This window comes from Cetorhinus maximus, chromosome 18 (genome assembly GCF_964194155.1).
Source record: "Cetorhinus maximus chromosome 18, sCetMax3.hap1.1, whole genome shotgun sequence".
NCBI lineage: Eukaryota > Metazoa > Chordata > Chondrichthyes > Lamniformes > Cetorhinidae > Cetorhinus > Cetorhinus maximus.
In genome coordinates, this window is record NC_135896.1 from 96,214,525 (window position 1) to 96,239,585 (window position 25,061).

The 25,061-nt window shown below is 41.8% G+C and overlaps 1 protein-coding gene across 1 annotated transcript in view; it reads left to right on the forward strand.

Moving 5' to 3' along the window:
- The window catches only part of aven (apoptosis, caspase activation inhibitor), an 86,384-nt gene that overhangs the window by 13,911 nt on the left and 47,412 nt on the right, over window positions 1–25,061 (forward strand). The window lies entirely within an intron of this gene.

Genomic DNA, 25,061 nt, shown 5'->3' on the forward strand with positions numbered 1-25,061 from the left:
TTTGAGTTGCATTTGAAATGCAATCTTCAATATTGTTTTTTATTATAGAAAATTGAAAGTGAAAGATGCATTAGTTGAGGCCTCTTTGCTTCCTCAAGTCTAAGGAACTTCAGCATATCTGGATACAACTGGTTTAATCATCCATTGCCCTATCTGACTGGACCACAACAAGCAGACCTCACTGCCCTCTGCAAAATTGCTCATTACTCCAGATTAATCGTGCAAAGAATCCTTGGCTTCTTTATTGCATTACCAATTATCCCTTTTAAAGACTTCTCTGTTGCTCTCGCCACCCTCACCTACATGAGGGACGAGCTCATGGATTCTTTGTTACTAAGATTGAGACCATGTTTTCAGTTGCCTCTGCTGTAGTCTCTCACTTCCCCTTGCCCCAGCTTCAGGTTATTGTAAAAGATCTGACTACAATATTCGAAGAAGAGATGAGAGTTCGACCAGTACCTTGGCTTAACATTCTGTCTGCAACTAAGGTCGCCCAAAAAATAGATTACTCTGTTTGATTGCTTCATTTTCCTTAGGTATTTGTGACTTTTTGTCCTTTTATATCTCTTCATTAATTCACAGTTTATTTAACAGTTTACTGGTCATTGAAACCGGGAGGTTTCCCTCTGTTATAGGCATTTTTATTGATCTATTTCCACTCTATCTCCCGTCCCTTTTTTCAACCTTCATAAAATGCTTGTTGATCTTTTAGCTTCCAGTTCTAATGAAAGGTACTGACCCAAACTATCAGAGTATGTTTTTTCCCTTTTCAGATGTTGATAGACGTGATGCATAGTTGCAGCATTTCCTATTTTCATTTCAGCTTTCCACCATTTGGAATTTTTTTTTTGCAATTAATCTAATTAAGTCTTCAGCTGTAGATGCAAAAGTATTTGCATAGATTGGCAATAAGGAGGAGACTATTAGATTGTCAGCTGATTTAATTAAGTTAAAGTGAATGATACATTTTTTTCCTTATGAAATGACATTTGCCGTGTACGTTGGGCTAGGCAACTTCAGGCACGATAACTCAATGCATGGGTGCCCTCTAAATTAAGTGCAGGGAAAGTCTTGGGTAGTTGTTAAAGGTTCACGGACAATGCGAGATAGTCATAGGATAAACAAACAGGATTTTTGGAAATCTTGCTAAATGTGTGAAGTTCAACACCAAAAGCCAAATACTTAAGTAATATAAAAATTTGATACTTTGGCATTTGGTGTATTGCATTTAGGTTTGGTCCATAGTGTTGCTTCATGGATAACCATGACATTCTCTGTCATACCTTACATGGAGTTGGGGAACAATTTTCTGAAATTGACTGTAGCTTTGCTTGTCTGTGTCAACGGTTAGGATTACCAGCTCTTAGGAAGGAAGATGCATGAAATTGCACTGCCTGCTGAGCAGGTTGAAACTGATGAGCTTGTTGCTTTTAATGCTTCTTTTTGTAAGTTCCTATTTGCCTTTGGAATGCATTATAGCCAAGCTGAAACATGTCCTCATGTCATCTCTTTTAGTGCACACTTAGCAGCAGCAATCAGGAGTTGCAACTCTATCTGAGTTCCTCCCAATCCCCAGTGTCAGCCTAGGGGCGCTGAGTCCAGTTGTAGTGCTCCTGTTGCTGCCCACTGACCAGCCATCTCAGTGAAGCAGAGATTGCAAACATCTAAGTGTGATAAAATGTCCATTCAACCTCATATTAATTGCAAACTTCTTTTATAGAAGAAAAGTCTTATCAGCGCTCTCCATTATTATGGTCCAACTCGGACAACAATTTCTGGCATTCGCACATGTGTAAACATGGAAACCTGGAAGTTGCTGTCTAATTTGCCCATCTCCTCACAAGCTGCATTGCATCATCTCATCTGATAGACTTGACATTGGAATTCCGTAAGGGTACGAATTTGTGGTACTTACCCATGATTTACCCTATACCAGAAAAAGTTAGGGCTGGTCTGTTCAAGTGTAAGTGAATTTTTAAGTGGGTAATAATTCTTGATTACTGCCAGACAACCTCTCTGGCACTGAAAGTTAACTATTGCAAGTGTAGAGTCTCAATCCTTTGCATTGTAATATTGTTTTTTTAAAAAAAATTGAAGTGAAACTTTAAAAAAACTTTCTATGTCTTAATCCCATCTTTCTTTCCTGCCCTTTATTTCACTTCATGTACATGATTTGGCATTGAGTTAACTTTTTAAAATTTGTTCATGGGATGTGGGCGTCACTGTCAAGGCCAGCATTTGCTGCCCATCACTAACTGCCCTTGAGAAGGTTGTCATGAGCCACCTTCGTGAACCGCTGTAAGACTTGTGGTTTAGGTACACCCACAATGCAGTTTGGCAAGGAGTTCAAAGATTTTGACACAGTAAAAGTGCAGGAGTGGTAATATATCTCTAGATCAGGATATGTGACATGGCGGGGAACTTCAGGTGACGGTGTTCCCAACGTATATAAGTATTTAAAATGACACATCCTGGTTTACACTCAGCCTGCTTGGATAAGGATTCTTCAATCTGATGGGTTGAAGAGACATGTTTTTGCTTGAAACAAAAGCAGAAAATGTTGGAAAAACTCAGCAGGTCTGACAGCATCTGTGGAGAGAGAAACAGAGTTGACGTTTCAAGTCCGTATGACTCTTCTTCAAAGCATGTTTTTGCTTGCCTTGTTCACACAAGCCACAGATCCCCTGTAGAGGATGCTGTGCTGTATTGGACTCCTAATGACCATAACTTGCCATTTAAACCATATTAAATGTCCATGGGGAAGCTGTGATTGTAATAATCGGCAAGCGCTGCTTGCCCTCTGCTGACCACAAAATCTGGCTTAGCAGCTTTCTGAAAGATTTCGTTGATGCCCCTAATAGGTTCCTCGCTTACATCAGGTTTTCTTTTTTCAAAAGTTGTTCATTGACAATTTTGAAGAGGGAAAGTTTCAGAAATACTGTGAGATAAGGAAGGAATACTAGAGCTAGCAGCTTTCAATTGCAATTGCACATTCTGGTTACTTAAAAAAAAAAGTGTATCTTGCCACGTGCCCTAGTATTAATCTGTACATCTTCATAGCTGTCTCACCAGTTTTATGCTGTCTCCAGATCCTTTAGCCTGGGCTGATTTGATCTGATTGTTTAGGAGCTTAACACTAGCTATATTGCTACCAAAAAGAGAGAATAAGATAATATGATTGGAAAGTTGAAAAGATGATAAAATAATGATATGAAAATAATAATATGAGCTGTAAAGGAAGCACCAGAATAAAAAAGGCCAGCTTGTGCAGTACATTGCTGCACTGCACTATCAAATGGTAGCACATGAATCCAAATGGTGCCCTCTGCAGGTAATTTGTCAGCTCACTCCAAGATTAAGAGCAATTCAAAGTGTGAATGAAACTGCACTGCTTTTAATCACAGCCAACCGTCTTGTTCAATCAGAATCACATCAGCAGGTACCTCAAACATATTGTTCGTTAACTGATTTGGTGGTCTGGAAAATAACTTGTGAGATCAAACAAAAAGAGGAAAGAAAAGCAAGAGAGAAGAATCAAGTGGAATTTAACAGTGGGGTAAAGATATGAGAGAATGAAGATTGAAATAGGTTACTTGCAAGAACTAAACTATTACAAGAGAATAAAAATAGAGCATATGAATTTCCGTGATTTTCATGCGATGTTGGAGTTTAAGTGGAATAAAAGCATAACTATGGCAAACACGCTTAAGTGATTGCTGAGAAAAACTGCATTTAGTTATAAAAACAGAAAATGCTGGAAAAACTCAGCAGGTTTGTCAGCATCTGTGGAGCGAGAAACAGAGTTAACATTTTGAGCCCAATATGAAAAGTTCACCCAGAGTGCACCTAGGGAGAGAATCATAATAAAAAAGGAAAATGCTGGAAAAACTCAGCAGGTCTGTCAGCATCTGTGGAAAGATGTTTCAAGTCTGTATGACGCTTCTTCAGAGCATTAACCCTGTTTCTCTCTCCACAGATGCTGCCAGACCTGCTGAGTTTTCCCAGCATTTTTTGTTTTCATTTCAGATTTCCTGCATGCGCAGTATTTTGCTTTCATCCTCGGCAGAGAGTCATATTGGACTTGAAGGATTAACTCTGTTTCTCTCTCCACAGATGTTGCCAGACCTGCTGAGTTTTTCCAGCACTTTGTTTTTATTTCAGATCTCCAGCATAGTTTGTGTTTAGTTATCTGCATACACCTCTCTTGTATTTGATAAACTTGACAATTTTTTTGGGCTGGCAGTGCTATAAGGTTGAATTAATGCATTCATGCAGTGTGGGCGTTGCTTACAAGGCCAGTATTTATTGCCCATCCCTAACTGGATAAACTTTTACCACAAGGACTGTAATGGATCAAGTAGGCAGCTCATTACCACCTTCTCGAGCGCAGAGTGCTCCCAGGGAAAGAGTTCCAGGATTTTGACTCAGTGACAATGAAGGAACGCCATACAGTTCCAATGTTAGGATAATGGGTGACTTGGAAGGGAACTTTAAGGTAATGGTGTTCCCATATACTTGTCCTAGGTTGAAGAAGTTGCAGGCTTGGAAGGTGCTGTCAAAGGAGGCTTGACAAGTCATTGCAGTGCATCATGTATTTGGTGCACAGTGCTGCCATTGGTGGAGGGAGTGAACGGTTTTAAGATGATCGATGGGGTATCAATCAATGGGCTACTTTGACCTGGATAGTTTTGAGCTTCTTGAAAGTTGCTGGAGCTTCACTCTTCTAGGCCATTGGAGAATGTCCTATCACAACCCTGATTTGCAATTTATGGTTACCAGAGGTGTTGGTGGCTGACAATGGCTGGCAGTTTACATCGGAAGGGTTCGAAATATTTCTGAGTAAGAATAGAGTCAAACACGCTCTGGTACACGCTATAAAATCATGAGGGGTCAGGGCAGAGTAGATAGGGAGAAACTGTTACTACTCGTGAAAGGATTGAGAATGAGAGGGCACTCATATATGTACTGGTTATAATCACAGTTTGTGATTTTTTTTTCAGTGAGGGTGTAGTACAATGTTAAGAGCTGATCATATTGTGATACTGTCCTCTCTGTTGGGAGCGGTGAATGAAGTGCATGACACAACATGGCCGATTAAGTAGCATTTCTGTGTGAAATATTTCCAGTCCAAAACACCAAAATTCCTTCAATGAAATACTACTAATATTAAAGTCAGTCACTGTCCATAAGAATAAGTATAGATTATGATATAGATGCGGTGGGGAAACCAACGAGGGGGAAAAACATACTTGATCTCATCCTCACCAACCTGCCTACTAAAGATGCATCTGTCCATGACAGTATCAGTAGGAGTGAACACCGCACAGTCATTGTGGAGACAAAGTCCCATCTTCACTACCACTGTGCTAAATGGGATAGATTTCGAACAGATCTAGCAACTCAAGACTGGGCATCCATGAGGTGCTGTGGGCCATCAGCAGCAGCAGAATTGTACTCAACCACAATCTGTAACCTCGTGGCTCGGCATATCCCTCACTCTACCATTACTACTAAGCCAGGGGATCAACCTTGGTTCGATGAAGCGTGCAGGAGGGCATGCCAGGAGTAGCAGCTAGCATACCTAAAAATGAGGTGAAGCTATAACACAGGAGTACTTGCACACCAAACAGCTAAAGCAGCAAGTGATAGAGCTAAGCGATTCCACAACCAACGGATAAGATCTATGCTCTACAGCCCTGCCACATTCAATCATGAATGGTGGTGGACGATTACACAACTCACTGGAGGAGGAGGGTCTGCAAATGTCCCCATATTCAATGATGGGGGAGCCCAGCACAGTGCAGAAGATAAGGCTGAAGAATTTGCAACAATCTTCAGCCAGCAGTGCTGAGTGGATGATCCATCTCGGCCTCCTCTGGAGGTCCTCAGCATCACAGATGCCAGTCTTCAGCCAATTTGATTCACCCTACATGATATCAAGAAATGGTTGAAGGCACTGGATACTGCAAAGGCTATGGGCTCTGACAATATTCTGGCAATAGTACCGAAGACTTGCGCTGCAGTACTTGCCATGCCCCCCAGCCAAGCTACTCCAGTACAGATACAACATTGGCATCTACCTGACAGTGTGGAAATTTGCCCAGGTGTGTCCCGTACACAAAAAGCAGGAAAGATCCAACCTGGCCAATTACTGCTCCATCAGCCTACTCGCAATCATCAGTAAAGTGATGGAAGAGGTCATCAACAGTTCTATCAAATGGCACTCATTTAGCAATAACCTGTTCACTGACGCTCAGTTTCGGTTCCACCAGGGCTGCTCAGTTCCTGACCTCATTACAGCCTTGGTTCAAACATGGACAAAGAGCTGAATTCCACAGGTAAGGTGAGAGTGACTGCCCGTGGCATCAAAGAAGCATTTGACTGAGTGTGGCATTAAGGAGCCCTAGCAAACTGGGGTCAATGGGAATCAGGGGAAAAACTCTCCGCCTGTTGAAGTCATACTTAGCAAAAGGAAGATGGTTGTGGTTGTTGGAGGTCAATCATCTCAGTTCCAGGACATCACTGCAGGAGTTCCTTAGGATAGTGTCCTCGGCCCAACCATCTTCAGCTGCTTCATCAATGACCTTCCTTCCATCATAAGGTCAGAAATGGGGATGTTCGCTGATGATTGCACAATGCTCAGTACCATTCACGACTCCTCAGATACTGAAGCAGTCCATGGACAAATGCAGCAAGACCTGGACAATATCCAGGCTTGGGCTGTCAAGTGGCAAGTATCATTCGTGGCACACAAGTGCCAGACAATGACCATCTCCAAGAAGAGAGAATCTAACCATCGCCCCATGACATTCAATGGCATTACCATCGCTGAATCTCCCACCATCACCATCCTGGGGGGGGTTACCATTGACCAGAAACTGAACTGGACTAACCATATAAATACTGTGGCTACAGGAGCAGGTCAGAGGCTAGGAATCCTGTGGCATGTAACTAACCTCCTGACTCCCCAAAGCCTGTTCACCATCTACAAGGCACAAGTCAGGAGTGTGATGGGGTACTGTCCACTTGCCTGGATGAGTGCAGCTGCAACAACACTCAAGAAGCTTGACACCATCCAGGACAAAGCAGCCCACTTGATAGGCATCCCTTCCACAAACATTCACTCGCTCCACCACCGACGCACATTGGCAGCAGTGTGTACCATCTACAAGATGCACTGCAGAAACTCACCAAGGCTCCTTTGACAGCACCTTCCGAACCCATGATGGCTACCATCTTGAAGGACAAGGGCAGCAGACAGATGGGAACACCACCACCTGAAAGTTCCCCTCCAAGTCACTCACTATCCTGACTTGGAAATATATTACCATTCCTTCACTGTCGCTGGGTCAAAATCCTGGAACTCCCTCCCTAGCAGCACTGTGGGTGTACCTACACCACATGGACTGCAGCGGTTCAAGAAGGCAGTTCACCACCACCTTCTCAAGGGCAATTAGGATGGGCAATAAATGCTGGCCTGGCCAGCAATGCTTACATCGATGAATGAATAAATGAATAAAAGATCAGTTTATCTGATTCCTTAGTCGTATTTTCACTCAAGCAACATAGCATAGAATTTGAATATTGCTGAAAAGGGAAGCGGGTTACTGAAGCTTTTCTTCGTGCACTGATCTGGACAAATGCAAGAATACCAAATTTCAAACTTATCACTGTTATGGTTTGAAATTTGGCATTGTTGCTTATGCCTTGATGAGTGCAAGATGAAAAGCCTTGGCAACTTGTCTCTCTTTTCAGCAATATCAAAATAATGTGTGGAGCCTTAGTGCTATTTTATCTCGGTCTCAATTTGCAGCTTTATAGATTTCTGGCCAGATTTGAGGATGGTACTAGCTGGTGTTGGTGCCCGTGATAAAAGTTGAAGATCAATGTAATTATCCATACTTTTAATGTAAAGTATGTATTGCATTTTCTGCATTGCACGTTATTGTAGGTATAAAGAAGCTAACTGTTTTTGAAAACGTTTTGTGCTTTAATTTTATTGTAACATCTGTTGTAACTGCTGTTTTCTTTATATTAAATGAAGTGCACAGCCCATAAAACAGGGATTTGATATTGTACTGGCCAATGTAACAGCCAAAGTAGTTGGAATACAAATAAAGCTGATGGCGAGGCTGACAAAAAGGCTGCACTTTAGAAAACTAAATTGATGAATTGTTGGTTTGTGACACTGGCAAAGTACTTTCGACTTAAAGTCAAAATGCCAGAAAAATGTCCACTTGCAAGTTGCTAATGATTTAGCATAATCTTAAATGTAATTTTTCATTAGCATGCCTACTGTGTGATCGCTTTTATAATATATTTATTGTGGCATACAAATGCACACAAAAACGTTTATATGTAAGCATTTGCATTTATACAGCATTTATCACAGCTTCATGGTGTCCCAGAGTATTGTACAATAGTGGATTACCGTCAATCACTGTTTTTAGATTGGTAAATGTGGCAGGCAGTATATGCACGACAAAGTCGCTTCTGCCAATGAATGGATAACCAGATAATCTCTCATTGGTAATGATGGTTCAGGGAGGAAAGTTGGCCATGACACTTGGGAAAACTTCCTTCTTTTCCGTAAGTAATGCCATGGAATATTTTACATACACCAGTGCAGGATGACAGGACCTGGGTTTAATGTCTCATCTAAAATGCAGCACCCCTGACCATGCAGCATTCCCCACCAATGACATTTGAAATCTACTGCAAATCATAGAAACCATTAAGGAGCCGGCGCTGGAAATCTGAGGTAGAAATAGTCAAGTGGTAGAGAATGTTCGACTGCAATATGATGAATAACGTTTCTGAGATAAATAAGCTGCCCTCTACCTCAAAATTAAATGTTCGATGATGCTTCATATATTCACTTTCTATGCCAAACCATTTTTGTCAGTTGTTTAGGCTTCCCTACTGATTTAGGGCAATTATCTATTATGGGGAAAAAAGTGCTGGGAATTGCAGGACCAGCTTTTAAGACATCTTTTACGTCAGTCTTGCTGCGTCATTGGTTCTCTCCCTGTCACTATTGCTTTCTTTCCTCCCATGTTCTCCACAGGGGTCTTAACTTCTTCCTGCTTCCTTCTCAATCAATCTGCTGAGCCTCTGATTGCATGCTAGTTCTTTATCTCTGCCTGTTAGATTGCAAACATAACTTTGTGATTTTTGGAAGTTTTAAGCAAATGTATACTTTGTGTGATAAATGAAGAGATTTGAGGGATATGCCATACCGCAATGAATATTTGCTTTTTTTGGGTGGCTACTGCATGAAGTTATTGTGTTTCATCTGTAAGCATTTACTTTCTGGTTGTGAAAGATTTTATCTGTACACTTGTATAGCATTGAAGTACAGTCTATGCTCAGGCACCATGTATGGAATAGTACCAAGGGCACAGCTTGGGATGATTTTATAGCAGTTTTATCACCAATTATGGCTGTTTTAAAGCAGTAGTGATTTGTGATACTTGGATGCTAGAAGAATTGCAAATAAATCTGTGTGTTGTCTCTGATGCTTCACAAAGAATAATCATTTGCCAAAAGCGTATACAACGACTTACATTTCTGTTGTGTTCCTTGCACACTGTTTCACGGCTCTCTCAGGGAGATAAAAGCAGAGTCAAAGAGAAGACTTTTGAAATATCGGGATGACAAGGCAGATAGTTTAATAGTACGGATAGAAGCTGTTCAACACGTTATGCTTGTGTAGGCTTTTTGAAAGAGCTGCCCAATTTATTACCACATCCCAGCTTCTTCCTCGTAACCCTGCAAATTAATCCTGTTCCAATTATATGTCCAATTGCCTTTTGGAAGTTCCAATTGAATCTGACTCCACCAACCTTTTGGGTAGTCTGTTCCACGTTATTACAAGTCTCTGTGTGAAATAATTTCTCCTTATTTTCCCTCCATTGCCTATTATTTTAAATCCATAAGCTTTGCTCCTCAACTCACTTCAGGAGGTTCCAGAAGGCAAGAGCAGAGTAGCCAGAGGACTGAGGAGTAATTTTATGTCAGAGGGCTGACATGCAGTTATGTATAACTGGAGGAGATTAAAGAGATAGAAGACAAATAAGATCATGGAGTGATTTGAATACAAGGACAAGAGTCTGACAATTGATTATTTTGGAGTATGCAAAGTCAGCAGATGTAATTGTGGTGCTTTTGTGTGTGAGAGGACAGAGACTGCAGCATTCTTGATTATTTGTAGATGGTGGAGATTAGGGGTCCATTATTAAGCCATTGCGGAAGTCAAACTCAAGGTACAGACGTGGGTTAGAATCACAGCAGTACGAGAGAGAGGGAGCCAGGATGGAAATGAGCAATGTTTAAGCAAACATTATAAAATGTTTGTCTTTAACCCCATTCAATCTTTTCATCATTCATTGTTAGAGCTTGTGTAGAACAGAATTCAGTCCAGAGAAGATGATTCTTAAACTGTGAACATTGTCTTTCTATTTTGCATGCTGTTCCATTAGTGTAATAATGTTATTTCCCCAGTTGCTTTAAAAAGTGACAATCCCAGGATTTTAATACTTTTGGAACAGTCAAAATCCTTGGATTTCCCTATCTTCCCTTTATTTTCCATTCATGAATCTAATGGCTCAGGTGGAGATATAGTTCAATAGCTGTTCGTAGCCTCCTGGAAGTACAGCTATTTTTTTTTTTTGTTCATTTATGGGATGTGGGCGTTGCTGGCTAGGCCAGCATTTATTGACCATCCCTAATTGCCCCAGAGAAGGTGGTAATGAACTGCTTTCTTGAACCGCTGCAGTCCATGTGGTATAGGGACACCCACAGTGCTGTTAGGAAGAGAGTTCCAGGATTTTGACCAGTGACAGTGAAGGAACGGCGATATATTTCCAAGTCAGGATGGTGAGTGACTTGGAGGGGAACTCGCATGTATCTGCTGCCCTTGTCCTTCTAGATGGTAGTGGTCATGGGTTTGGAAGGTGCTGTCTAAGGAGACTTGGTAAGTTCCTGCAGTGCATCTTGTAGATGGTACACACTGCTACCACTGTATGTCGGTGGTGGAGAGATTGAATGTGGATGGGGTGCCAATCAAGCGGGCTGCTTTGTCCTGGATGGTGTCAAACTCCTTGAGTATTGTTGGAGCTGCACTCATCCAGGCAAGTGGAGAGTATTCCATCACACTCCTGATCTGTGCTTCGTAGATAGTGGACAGGCTTTGGGGAGTCAGGAGCTAAGTTATTCACCACGTAGCCACAGTATTTATATGACTAGTCCAGTTCAGCTTCTGGTCAGTGGTAACCATCAGGATGTTGATGGTGAGGAATTCAGCGATGGTAATGCCATTGAATGTCAAGGGGCAATGGTTAGATTTTACTTAAACTCCATAATTAAACATGGACAACAACATCAGGAATGTATTTAACTATAGAGTGCGTCTCAGTTGAGCCTAATAATTCCCCACATGTGCTCAGGTGCTCTGTCCAAGAGGTGGTTCACTGCAGTCTATAGGAAGAGTTTGCCTTAGCCAATCATTATTTTCCCTTGTTACATTCTCGCCTCGGCTTTGGCTAAGATCAGTTGGTTCAACACAGTAGGGAACAAACCTGAAGTTTTCCGATTGTGTATAGCTCAATACCAACTGGACAGCGTACACTTGCCACTAAGCTATTGAGAGAAAATACTTAGTGCTTTTTTTAATTGTAGGTTTAGTTTCATTATAAACTTCTGTTTTTGTACTTTTCAAGTGAAAAACTTTGCTTTTTTGGAGTACATTTGATTTAAGTAATCCCGCACATTATTTGAAGCAATATATTATTTTAAGGAGCTTTTAGAAATATCCAACAAGTCTGACTCTTCTGTCTCAGTGCAACCAGACAGTTATGTTTTCCCTAGATTTTATATATGTGATTTGCTGTTTCAATCTGATATGAGATGTAGTAAAGCCAGGAATGGACAGTGGAACCACAGTAGGTAACATGATCTTGAGGGAGTAGAATGGGCATCACACTAACTGTTGGGGCAGTCAAACAGAAACAGCAATGAAAGGGCAAGTTAGATAAACCAGCTGAATGAGTCAGGTAAAGCATCATGAAGATTTGGTCAGCTTTATTCACTGGTCTGCATGCAGCAACACAACATGATTTCTGTCTAGTCTGGGACCATTGATTTTTCAACCTTTTCTGCTCCCCCATCACCAAGAGTAAAAGTATATAATTTTACAAGGTATTATTGTGATTTAAAAGAAGGATGTCAAAGCAGAATAGATAAATTTATTGTGCAATAAAAATTTACTGTTATCGGCTGATTATTTCTGAAGACAAGCTTTGCATATCTACATGTGAAGTTTTAATGAGAGCAAGACATTCCTGTAATAGTTGCTATTCTGATCTTAGTTATATGATGGTTCTATATTTCCCTCTGCAAATTTGAGGACAAATATTTTTTTATGCCCGCAAGCATAACATGGTATGTTGAGATAAGAGACTGTGGGGGCTTGTAGGTGCATTCAGTACAAAATTAGGTTATATAACTTGAAAATGTGTGGTAATTATTTTGTTTTTGTAATGGGTGTGGTCAACTGAATTATGAACATAGAATTTTGTTAATTACCTAACCTGGCCATGTATAATGGTTATTTCATAGATTAAGCGTGTGATAGGGTAAAAGTAAATGTGTACCTTTTGACCTAAATTCATTTTACTCAAAAATCTTTCCCAAGCAGTTGACAAGTTTATATAGTACACTTGTGGGTTTTCTGGTTATTTTTAGGAATGCAAATAGTACGAGATATTAAATGGCATTGCCTGTCAAGAGTTTTATTGTCTGCCAGCAAAGCAGGGCTGAGTGTTAGGGATCAAAATACAAATGGAAATATTTTAAAATGGCTAAGATACTGTTTAAACAGACCGATTTGCAACATGCTACTTGGCAAAAAAGTGCATTAAGAATCACCAACAGTGCAAGTTGATTTTTAAATAAAATACTACAATTTGTACATCAAAGAACCTACTTACGAAATAGCAGTAAACATGCACACAGCTTCATCCTCACTGACCAGCTTTCTTCAGCACACGGAATGCAGATTTAAAAACGGAGTCTGAAGGTCGGAGGCTAAGCACGGGGGTAGTGCAGTATCCCATCTGTTATCTTTTCCCCACCTCACAAATGTGAAATCCATATATTAGCAGATTCTTCTTCTTACAGATGAATTCCTTCTTTGTAAACTCTTTGCCCCTTTTCTTTCATCTTTGCTGATCACAACGTTGGTTCAGACTTTCCCTCAGAGTCTGCATGGGGAAACAACCATGACAGCTATAAAAAATTAAAAGCTGTCATTTGTGCTTACACTGTAAGGCCAGACCAACTGACCCGAAATAATTCAAAGATTCACAATGATCTTTTAAAAATACAACTATTGCAACAGCTCCTGTGCCATGCTCTCCATTCTCTGTTTGCTCTGTTGGTTACCATTGTCTTTAGCAATTATAGTCTGCTGCTCATCAGCACAACAGATCGAACCACGGCGCTTTGCTGGAAGTTTACAGCTTTGCATTTTCAGTTTGAAGAGACAGAACAGGACGTAGATGTATGTGCATCATGTTCACTGTTACAGCTTCTATCAAGTACAATTGTATAACATTGGACAAGTGAAAAGATGAAAAGAAATCTTAAAGGGCAAGATGTCTCATAATCTCTCAGGACAATGAGAATGTATGGCATCAAGACCCTGCTGATAATGAGCTGTTCAGTTCAGGCAATGACGGATGCTTTCATACATAATAGACCAATTAATTGCTGTGTTTGAAGGATAGCAATGTCTGTTAATCAGAGGAGCAATTGATATTATAACCACTGATTGTTTCTCCTTGTTTACACTTGAAAGGCTCATTCTTAAAGGATTCATTTAAATTGTGGTTAGTAGACCTGATATATTCTGTGTTTTTACATTTTTCCCTCTTACATTATTGTGAGCCTTTTAGAGTGTTTCTATTTTATATTGTTATTATTGAATTGTTTAGATTGGAGCTCAAACTCAAAACATTAAGTAGCAGTAATGGAAATCATTTAAAAATGACACAAGGAATTGTCTCTCTGTGGCTCGTCCTTTCTGAGCTAGCTGACAATTTCACCAATTTGAGCCCCAGCCAGTGCTGAGCTGGCCGATTTGATTTGAGCAAGTGGTAGGGACATTTTTCTGGGAAATAGTTCTAAAACAAATGTGAGGTCAAATTTTTAAAAAATATATTAAAGTGCTAGTTTCTTTTTGCCTAGAGATGTGGAGACATGTTGCTAGATACAGCTTAGATTATTTTATGTCTGGTTGCCTGATCATGCGCTGGGTTAGTACCCAGTTATGCATTCATGATGATCAGAGTCACTTTTATGCTTGAGTTCCAATATGCTGAATTCTTGGCTTTAGGTTGATTTTATGCTATCAGAGTGCACTCAATGGGAGAACCATAGAACCATAGAACACTACAGCACAGAAAACAGGCCATTCGGCCCTTCTAGTCTGTGCTGAAATATTATTCCGCTAGTCCCATTGACCTGCACGTAGTCCATAACCCTCCAGACCTCTCCCATCCATGTATCTATCCAATTTCTTCTTAAAACTTAAGAGTGAGCCCGCATTTGTCACGTCAGATGGTAGCGACAAATGTTTACTTCTATCGGTTGCACCCTGTAGTGAAATTGACCCTGTGCTATAGGAACCAATGGGACCTTAATCCCATTAAAATTTGGGTCTACGTGGGAGCCAGTTTCAAGGAATTATATGTGGGCTGCTGGTCCCTTTTGTATCCACTGACAAATCATCCTGCAAAGCAGAATGTGACCTTCACACAACTATAAATCTGAAAGGAGAGTGGCACCCAGAGGTTGCCGTACTTACACAGGAGGCAAACACCAGGGCAACATAAGAGTGCTTTTAATTCTTCATGCCACTTCTGCTCTGAGCCTGGCCTCATACACTGTTCCAACGAACCACAACAGAAGCTCGAGTAACAGCATCTCATCTTCCAGCCAGGCACTTTACAACCTTCTGGACTCAACATTGATTTCACTAACTTCAGACCATAACCATTAGTCTTATTTTTTTCAAAAGCAGGTGCAGCTGATGGCTCTGCGGTTGACACGCAGCTCCTCTGACCTAATTTTTGTTTCATTACTTATCCCGTTGCCACTCCCTTTTGCCTTCCACCACCAATCCTTTTGCCATTAAATCATTCCTGCCTTCCACCCATCACAGACCTTCCCTTTAGTTCTCTCTTTCCCTCCTTTCCCTCTCCTCTTGCTTAAAAACTGTTACATCTCCAAATTCTTCCAATTCTTTATTCGTTCAAAGGATGTGGGCATCACTGGTAAGGCCAGCATTTGTTGCCCATCCCTAATTACCCTTGAACCGAGTGGCTTGCCAGGCAATTTAAGGGCAGTTAAGAGCCAACCACATAGCTGTTGGTCTGGAGTCATATGTGGGCCAGACGAAGTAGGGATGGCAGATTTCCTTCCCTAAAAGACATTAGTGAACCAGATGGGTTTTTACAACAATCAATGGAAGCTGCCATGGTGACTGTTCTAGAGACTAGCTTTATATTCATGATTATTAATTGAGTTTAGATTCCACCATGTGTCAAGGGGGGATTTGAACCCATATCCCCAGAGCATTAGCCTGGGCCGCTGGATTATAGTCCAGTGATGTTGCCACCATCTCCCTGTAGGAAAGCCATCAACCTGAAATGTTAACTCTATTTATCGCTGCACAGATGCTGCCAGACCTGCTGAGTTTTTCCAGCATTTTCTGTTTTAATTTCAGATTTCTTGCATCTGCAATATTTTGATTTCCTGCAAGAGTGCTTTTAGTTGGAGTTATCTTGGAAGCCAAATTGCTTCTTTTAGAGAGTGGGTAGGGAAAATTTGACAGGAGCCTCAACTTGTAGTGCAGATCACAGTGAGGAAACCTTCAGTAAATTTTTTCCCGTCTTGTGCCTGTAAATGACCTGATAACTCTATTGGACAGTGTGGTAGAATAATATTCAAAGCAATTGCAGTAGGTTTTCATCGTACAGATTCAGCTTTCAGCTGGAGAAATGCTGTGGAAGACAGGCGTATAGTGCTGAGTAGACCAAAGACCCAATTTATAGACTGTCAGTTTGAGCCTAGGGAAGAGGATCAGCGTGAAGGTGTAAAGATTATGAGTGAAGACTTGGAGAAGGTGAGTAGTTCGAAGTACCTGCGGTCAGTTGTGACAGAGATGGAAGTATGGGAATGGAAATTAAGGAATGGATTAGCTCTGGTTGGAGTAATTGGAAGAAGTGCAGTAGAATGATATATAGTAGAAAAGTATCACTGAAACTGAAAGGAAGAATCTACAAGGCAGTGTGAGAACGGCTTTGTTATATAGTGCAGAAACTTGGGCAATGTCAAGAAAAGAGAACAATGACTGGATACTAATGAGATGCAGAGCTGAGATAGATGTGTGGAGTAATGGGATAGGACAAAATCAGGAACCAGCACAAAGGGGGTTGGTGAAAATTGTGGGAACACCGAAGAAAGTAGTTGAGAAGATATTTAAATAGTGTGGTCATCTGCTGCGGAGAGAGAGAGGAAGTGTGATGAGGCGAGGGATGGAAATGGGACTGCCAGGAAGAAGAAGAGGAAAGCCTAAGACCGGATGGAAAGATGGGGTGACAAGAGAGATTTAAACACAGCGGTGACTGACAAGGGGAGATGGAGAAGGGTGATCATCTGGCATTGTGGTGACCCCAATTAAAATGAAAGAAGCCAAAAGAAGAAGAGGATTCAGCTGAGGTTTGCGAGGCAGAAAAGTTTGCTTCTCTACCGTGGGTTAATAGCTTTTATTATTTTGAGTTGTTGTCACCATCTTTTACCATACCGCCTGCTTTTCAGTATTTTCAGCTGGGATTCTGGAGACCTTTCAGATTCTGTGCATTCAGAGCACTGCCTTCTCGATGGCATATGACACAGATAACTACTTCAGCTTCCAGCAACAAGGTGTCTGGAAGGTTTATTATCAAATGGAGTAGCAGAAAGAGATTTTAGATTTGGCAGAGTTCATTTCTGAATTCAATGCCCTTATACTTGTTGGCTGTGAAAACTGTTCTGTTCTTCTTTCCTTATCCACCATGAGTTGAACCAGCTGAAGAACAATGAATATATTTTTTAAAGTAGATTTAGCCTATCTAGAGGATCTAGCATCTAGTCTGTACTCAAGTAAGAGTAAGGATAAAATAAAAAGCAAGGGTCCATATTTGATTTAGTTAAGATATGTCTGGCGAGCTCAGTCCCTTGATTTGCACATCCTGTGCTATGTGGGAAACCCTGAACGCTCCTGGCATTCTGGATGACCATGTGTGCAGGAGGTGCCTCTGACTGGAGCAACTCGAGCTCCGGGTTTTGGAGCTTGAGCGGGAGCTGGGGGCGCTACGGTGCATTCATCAGGCTGAGAGGTTCGTGAATAGCATGTTTCAGGACGTGGTCACCCTTCAGCTTAGGGAAGTGCAAGCAGAGAGGGAATGGTTGACTGCCAGACAGAAGAAGGAGACCAGACAGGTAGTGAGGGAATCCCCCACCCCGCTCGCAAACTATTTTTCGGCCTTGGAAAATGGTGAGAGTGACGGTTCCTCTGTGGAGGCCAACCAGGGCCAAGGCCATGGCACTGTGGGTGGTCCAGCTGCTCAGGGCGGGGAGGAAGAAGTGTGGAAGGGCAATAGTGGTAGGGGATTCATTAGTGAGGGGAGTAGACAGGCGCTTCTGCGGCCTTAGACAGGACTCCAGGATGGTATGTTGTCTCCCGGATGCCAGGGTCAAGGATGTCACGGAGCAGCTGCAAGACATTCTGAAGTGGGAGGGTGAACAGCCAGAAGTTGTGGTCCATGTTGGGACCAGTGACATAGGAAGAAAAAGAAATGATGGAGAAATGCAAGCAGACTTTAGGGAAGATAGGAAATTGAAAAGCAGGACTTCAAAGGTAGTAATCTCCAGATTACTCACGGTGCCACGCAGTAGTGAGTATAAGAACAGAAGGACAGGGCAGATGAATGCGTGGCTGGAGAGATGGTGCAGGAGAGAGGGCTTTAGATTCCTGGGGCATTGGGATCATTTCTGGGGGCTGTGGAACCTGTACAAGTTGGACGAGTTACATCTGAACTGGAACGGGACCAATATTCTCACGGGGATGTTTGCTAACGCTGTTGGGGCGGATTTAAACTAAATTGGCAGAGGGGTGGGATCCTGAAAAGAAGTTCAGAGGGGAGAGAAGCTGAGATGGAATTAGAAGTTAAAACATTAGTAAGTGAGTCTGGAAGGCAAATATAAGAAAGAAGTGAATTTAACAAGGCTAAATGGAATATATTTTTACGCAAGGAGCCTGGGGAATAAGACAGACGAGTTGAGGGCACAGATAGGCATGTGGGAGTGTGATATCAAAGCTATGACCGAGACTTGGCTAAAAAAAGGGCAGGATTGGCAGCTCAACACTCCTGGTTATAGGGTATTCAGACGAGATGGAGAGGGGGATAGAAGAGGAGTGGGAGGGTCACAATATTGATAAAGGAATCAATTATAGCAGTGAGGAGGGATGATATCTTGGAAGGATCATCAAATGAGGCCATATGGGTAGAAGTAAAAAACACAAAAGGGGCAAACACGCTGTTGGGCATGTACTATAGGCCCCCAAACAGTCAGGGAGAGATAGAGGATCAAATATGTAATCAAATTTCAAAGAAGTGTAAGAATAATAAGGAAGTAATAGTAGGGGATTTTAACTACCCAAATATTAACTTGGATAGTTTTAGTGTGCAAGGTAAGGAAGGAGCAAAATTCTTAAGTTGCATCCTGGGGAACTTTTTTTAGCCAGTACGTAGAAAGCCCAACAAGGGAGGGGCCAGTTCTGGACCTAATATTCAGAAATGAGCCCGTGCAGATGGAATTCCTATCAGTAGGGGAGCATTTTGGAGATAGTGACTGTAACTCAGATTTAGGACAGTTAGGAAAAGGATAAGGTTGGGCTGGGAATAAAAGTTCTAAACTGGGGAAAGGCTAATTTTACTAAGATGAAATACGATTCGGCCCAAGTGGACTGGGAGCAGTTACTTGCACATAAAACTGTGTCAGAGCAGTGGGAGGCATTCAAGGAGGAAATAGTGAGAGTACAGGGCAAATATGTTCCCGTAAAGACTAATGGGGGGTGGGGGGAGCGGAAACTAAGCCCAGAGAACCCTGGATGTGAAGGGACATAAAGGTTAGGATTAAGAAAAAAAGAGAGGCTTATGGCAGATACCAAGGGCTCAATATGGCAGAGTCCCTGGAGGAGTGTAAAAAGTGCAGGGGGGCACTTAAAAAGGAAATTAGGAAAGCTAAGAGAGTGCATGAGAAAGCATTGGTGGATAAAATAAAGGAAAATGCAAAGGGGTTTTTTAAATATATAAAGACCAAGAGAATAACTAGGAAAGAGTAGGGCCAATTAGGGACCATAGAGGTAATGTGTGTGTGGACCCGGAAGACATGGGTACAATCCTCAATGAATACTTTGCATCGGTCTTCACAATGGAAAAGGACGACGTAGGTATAGACATCAGGGTGGAGGACTGTGAAATATTAGAGAAAATTAACATAGAGAGAGGAGGTACTAGCGGGTTTAGCGGCCTTAAAAGTGGATAAATCCGCAGGGCTAGATGAGATGTATCCCAGGCTGTTGAGGGAGACAAGGGAAGAGATATTAGGGGCCCAGGCAGTAATTTTCAATCCCTCTCTGGCCATAGGTGAGGTGCCAGAGGACTGGAGGATTGCTAACGTTGTCCCATTATTGAAAAAGGGAGGAAGGGATAGACCAGGAAATTACAGGCCAGTCAGTCTAACCTCGGTGGTGGGAAAGTTACTAGAAAGAATTCTGAGGGACAGAATATATCTGCACTCGGAGAGACACGGATCAATCAGGGATAGTCGGCATGGATTTGTTAAGGGAAGGTCATGTTTGACAAATTTGATCGAATTTTTTGAGGAGGTAACCAGGAGTGTTGATGAGGGTAATGCATTTGACGTGGTCTACATGGACTTTAGCAAGGCTTTTGATAAGGTCCCTCATGGCAGACTGGTCAAGAAAGTAAGAGCCCATGGGATCCAAGACAAAGTGGCACGTTGGATCCAAAATTGGCTGAGGGGCAGGAAGCAGAGGGTGATGTAGAGGGATGTTTCTGTTTCTGTTTCCAGTAGGGTTCCGCAGGGCTCGGTGCTGGGGCCCTTGCTGTTTGTGGTGTACATAAATGATTTGGACTTAAATGTAGGGGGTATGATCAAGAAGTTCATGGATGACACGAAAATTGGCAGGATGGTAAATAGTGAGGAGTGTAGCCATAAACTGCAGGAGGATATCAATGGACTGGTCAGGTGGGCAGAGCAGTGGCAAATGGAATTTAACCCGGAGAAGTGTGAGGTAATGCACTTGGGGAGGGCTAACAAGGCAAGGGCTCACACAACGAATGGTAGGACCCTGGAAAGTACTGATGATCAGAGGGACCTTGGTGTGCATATCCACAGGTCCCTGAAGGTAGCAGGGCAGGTAGATAAGGTGGTTAAGAAGGTATATGGGCTACTTGCCTTTATTAGCTGAGGCATAGAATACAAAAGCAGGGAGGTTATGCTGGAACTATATAAGATGCTGGTTAGGCCACAGCTGGAGTACTGCGTGCAGTTCTGGTCACCACATTATAGGAAGGATGTGCTTGCACTGGAGATGGTACAGAGGAGATTTACCAGGATGCTGCCTGGGCTGGAGGGTCTGAGCTATGAGGAAAGATTGGATAAGCTGGGGTCGTTTTCCTTGGAGCAGCAAAGGTTGAGAGGGGACCAGACAGAGGTGTGTAAGATTATGAGGGACATAGATAGGGTGGATAGGAAGGCGCTTTTTCCATTAGTAGAGGGGTCTATAACTAGGGGCATAGATTTAAGGTAAGAGGTAGAAGGCTGAGGGGAGTTGAGGAGAAATCTTTTCACTCAGAGGGTGGTGGGAGTCTGGAACTCACTGCCTGAAAGAGTGGTTGAGTCAGAAACTCTGGTAACATTTAAGAAGTTTTTAGACATTCACTTGCGTTGCCATAGCCTTGAGGGCTATGGGCCAAGCGCTGGAAAATGGGATTAGTGTAGTAAGATCTTTGTTGACCAGCGTGGACACAATGGGCCGAATGGTCCCCTTCTGTGCTGTAAACTTCTATGAGTCTATGTGCACACATACATTTTTCTCTTCAAAGTAATTGATATACTGGTGAGCCGATGCAGAAGGCCAAAAGGATTGATGGACATGCTCTGAGTTGCCATTTTATGGGAATAAAAAGTATTGGACGTATAAAGCCCAGCAACTCCGTGGGTTTTGATCAGGGTCTGTGGTGGAATCTGTTGGATTTTCAGTTTGGTGAGATTTTCTGAATCTAGATTGCCTAGTATCCCAAGAGCATGTTTGGCCACAGTAAATTACCTTGAAGTTCCACTTTTTTTTTCCAGCATTATAACATAAGACTGTAAGAAGTAAGAGCAGGAATAGGCCATAAGAACTTTTGAGCCTACTCTGCCATTCTATAAGATCATGGCCGAAGTTCTATCTCAACTCCACTTTCTCACAGTATTACCATGTCCTTTCATTCCCTCAGCATTCGAAAAATGAAACAAGCTTATTTCCCCTGCCGGAATATACATTTTTGTTCATAAAATTTGTAAAAGAACATTAAATTACAGTTCAAATTTGACATTGTGGCATGAATATTTGCTCCCAGGTCAGGACAATCCCCGACTCCGCAAACCTGACCTTGGAAAAAGTGACCCGGATGGTTGGACTTTGGTTGCAGGAGGATGGGATGAAATGGGAGTTGGGTTTGCTGCCCCAGAAGGAGTTCAGAAACAGCCACAGAGGGTGCCAGGTGTGGAGGTGGGCCTCGCCTCGGAAATCCAGCCATCACATTCCCTCATCCCCTCCCCACACATCCCCATGCCACCTCTTGCCCTCAATGCCATCCTATGCCCCTCTACCCACCCCTCATGGCCCCTCACACCCTCTATGCCAACCTATGACCCTCTACCCACCCCATGGCTCTTTAGAACCCCTGTGCCAACCCTTGCCTCCCCAACCCACCACCCTTTCCACTTATACCCTCTGTGCCAACTCACCCAGTATCCACCATGGGAAGACCTCAGGACCCATGCTGAGATTAAATAAAGTTTTTAAGTGTCTATTGATTAATTCACTATTTAAAATAAACACTCTCATTGACTAAAAACCCATTCACCATATATAACTTAATCCCTTATAAAAACAAGCATTTGTATTCATAGTCCCACTTCAAATACTTTATAAGCACTTTGAACAGTCAATAAATCTGAAAACTGACAGGAACCCGACTGTGATAATGATAGGTTGTGAAATCAGTCATGTAGCACTAATCGTATAATAGTACCCCTCAGGCTTATTTCAACAGGCAGAGTGAAATAGCAAGCACTGATTTTTTTTAACACTGCAGACAGATTCGTCAAATATTTAAAGGGCAGGAGATTTAAATGCCTTGACAGCTCCCTTTGACAGCTCCAATGAATTTATGCACTTTTTGCACACATTCATGTCTACTTTTAACAACTCCAAAGGGCACTTGCCCTCTCCTAAAGGGCACTTGACCTCTCCTAAAGGTGCCTCAGGATCATATCCAAAAGGATACCTTACCTCTCCAAAAGAGTACCCTACCACTCCAAATAACACCAATAAATTTAGACCTTCGTCTGCTAGGTCTAAATTGCACAAGTTGTGTTTTGGACATCGCACTAGTAAAAATCAGATCAGGCTGAAGGCAGCTGCACTTTAACAGGTGCAGTCGCCTCCCTGAACCATGGATGTGCAAACTACAACCCCCATCCCCCACAGAAATGATGGGGGCCTGATTTGGGGTGAGACTTCTGGATTTGAGCCTCTGGCATTTTAATTGCTATGTCAGAGAGTCTCTCTGTCTTGGCGAAAATTCAGGGATACGTAAAGTGCAATACAGATCAGTTTCTTTCAAAACAGCAAGTGGCACTCCGAGGTGCCTCACTATACTTAAAATGTGAAACAAGGTGATTTTTTTAGGCAGTCGTTACTTTGGTTAAGAGAACCGGCACTATTAATCTAACTGAATAAACAAAAGCTGCTTACAGTTAGTATTGGATGTGTAGCAACTGAACTCTTAAGAATTTTGAAGTATAAGGACTTCTTGGGTACTATTGTAAGGGGGGCATTATTGAATAAATTGCATGACGAACTGGTTTTGAGAACAAAACTGGATTTTCTGAAATGTTAATCTCTTAACATGGATGTGACTTGGCTTTTATAAATTAATATTCACATTATATCATAATTATAATTTTAATATTCATTAAGAAAAGCTCACAGCCCAGATGCAATCTAAGACATCAGAACAGCTCCCTAAGCCCTGCAGTCTGATGATACTTTTGATGATAGTCCAATTGTTTCATTCTATATCTCAGCGTGCAGTTTGACTGACTTGCTTTTGCTGCTTTGAGAGAATAGTGACATGACATTTGCATAGTGAAAGGCTGAAATAGAGCTGTCAAAATAAATTTATTCTGCTGTAATTTACCATTGTTCGGGCTGCTGTGATAATATTGCTTGCATTTGTTTTGTCAGCATCTCCTGTTTTAACCTGCTGGCTGTTGTGTTTTTTTTCATTATTTGGATGATAATCGATTTTTTTTTTGTATGACCTGTGCTTTTTAAAATGCACTTTAGAAATAGTTGCAATTAAGAGAGCATATATGCTAAAACGAGCTGATTTAATATTGTACAGTGCAAACCATTGTTTTATAAGGTTAGTTAGTTTGCGGATGCTATATTTTCTGCTTGTTTTTGCCCCTTCCTTTTTTTTTGCCAAAACCTCTAAGGGGAAGATGTTGATTAAGTGGTTGGTAATATGCTAACATGTGATGTTGGTTGTGGATATCTGCAACCTCAAAATGGCTGAAACATCAAAAGCTACCCTCTGTATGTTCCTGTATTAGGCACATGTTGTCATCATAACTGATGAGAAAACGCCTGACACAAGAAGGTGTTACGCTGGAGGCTGGACATCTAAACATGTACCCATATATCCAGAGTTAGATGTCTACATTAACTGGGTTGGAGAGAGGCAAACAATTGATGCTGAGGCTTCACAGTTTTAGCTGGGTGCTGCTGAAGTTCACACTCTTGTCCAAGGGAAAAGGCAGATAATTGTAGGCCAGTTAGTCTTGCCTGGGTTGAAAGTGAGATTCTAGAGTCCATAAATGGGATGCAATTAACAAACACTTAGAAAGATGGTGAATAACCACAAATTGTTCGCATGGTTTTTAAATGTGCAAGGTGCAATTGGCCAATTTAAATATATCTTTTGAGGAAATAATAAAACAATTGTACAAAATGTTGCTTAAGGCACAGTCAAGAGTACTTAACAGTTTTGGGTACCCAATTATAAAAAGCACTTTGAAGTCATAGAAAGTGTATCATGCCTATGTTCGAAAATTGTAACTTGAGTAGAGATCTGAAATCCCCCCAAAAGAGTGGAACAGGCTAAGTGGAGAATTAGTAGAGGGTATTGAAATTGTGAAGAATTTTGATTGCATAGAAAGGTAAAGACTATTTTCTGTTTGTTTGGGGAGCGTGAGGTTGTCATTCCAATCAATACTGTCATGGATAGATGCATCTGCGGCAGGTATGTACACAGGTGAGTAAAGAGGCCAAGTAGGTTTTTCCCTTTTGTTGGTCCTCTTCTGATTTCCCTCAAGTTAAACCTGGCAGCTATGTCCTTCAGAAATTGGCCGATGCAGTCAGTAGCGGTGCTACCAAGTCATTCATGGATATTGCAGTGCCCACCCAGAGCACATTATATTTCTTCTAACAGTGATTCAGCATTGAAGATTACATGAGGGTGGTAGGTGGTAATCAGCAGGAGGTTTCCTTATACATGTTTGACCTGATGCTGTAAGACTTCATGGGGTCTGGAAGCAAATTTGAATGCAGGAGGCCATTTGGCCCATCACGTCCTTGCTGGTTTTCTCCA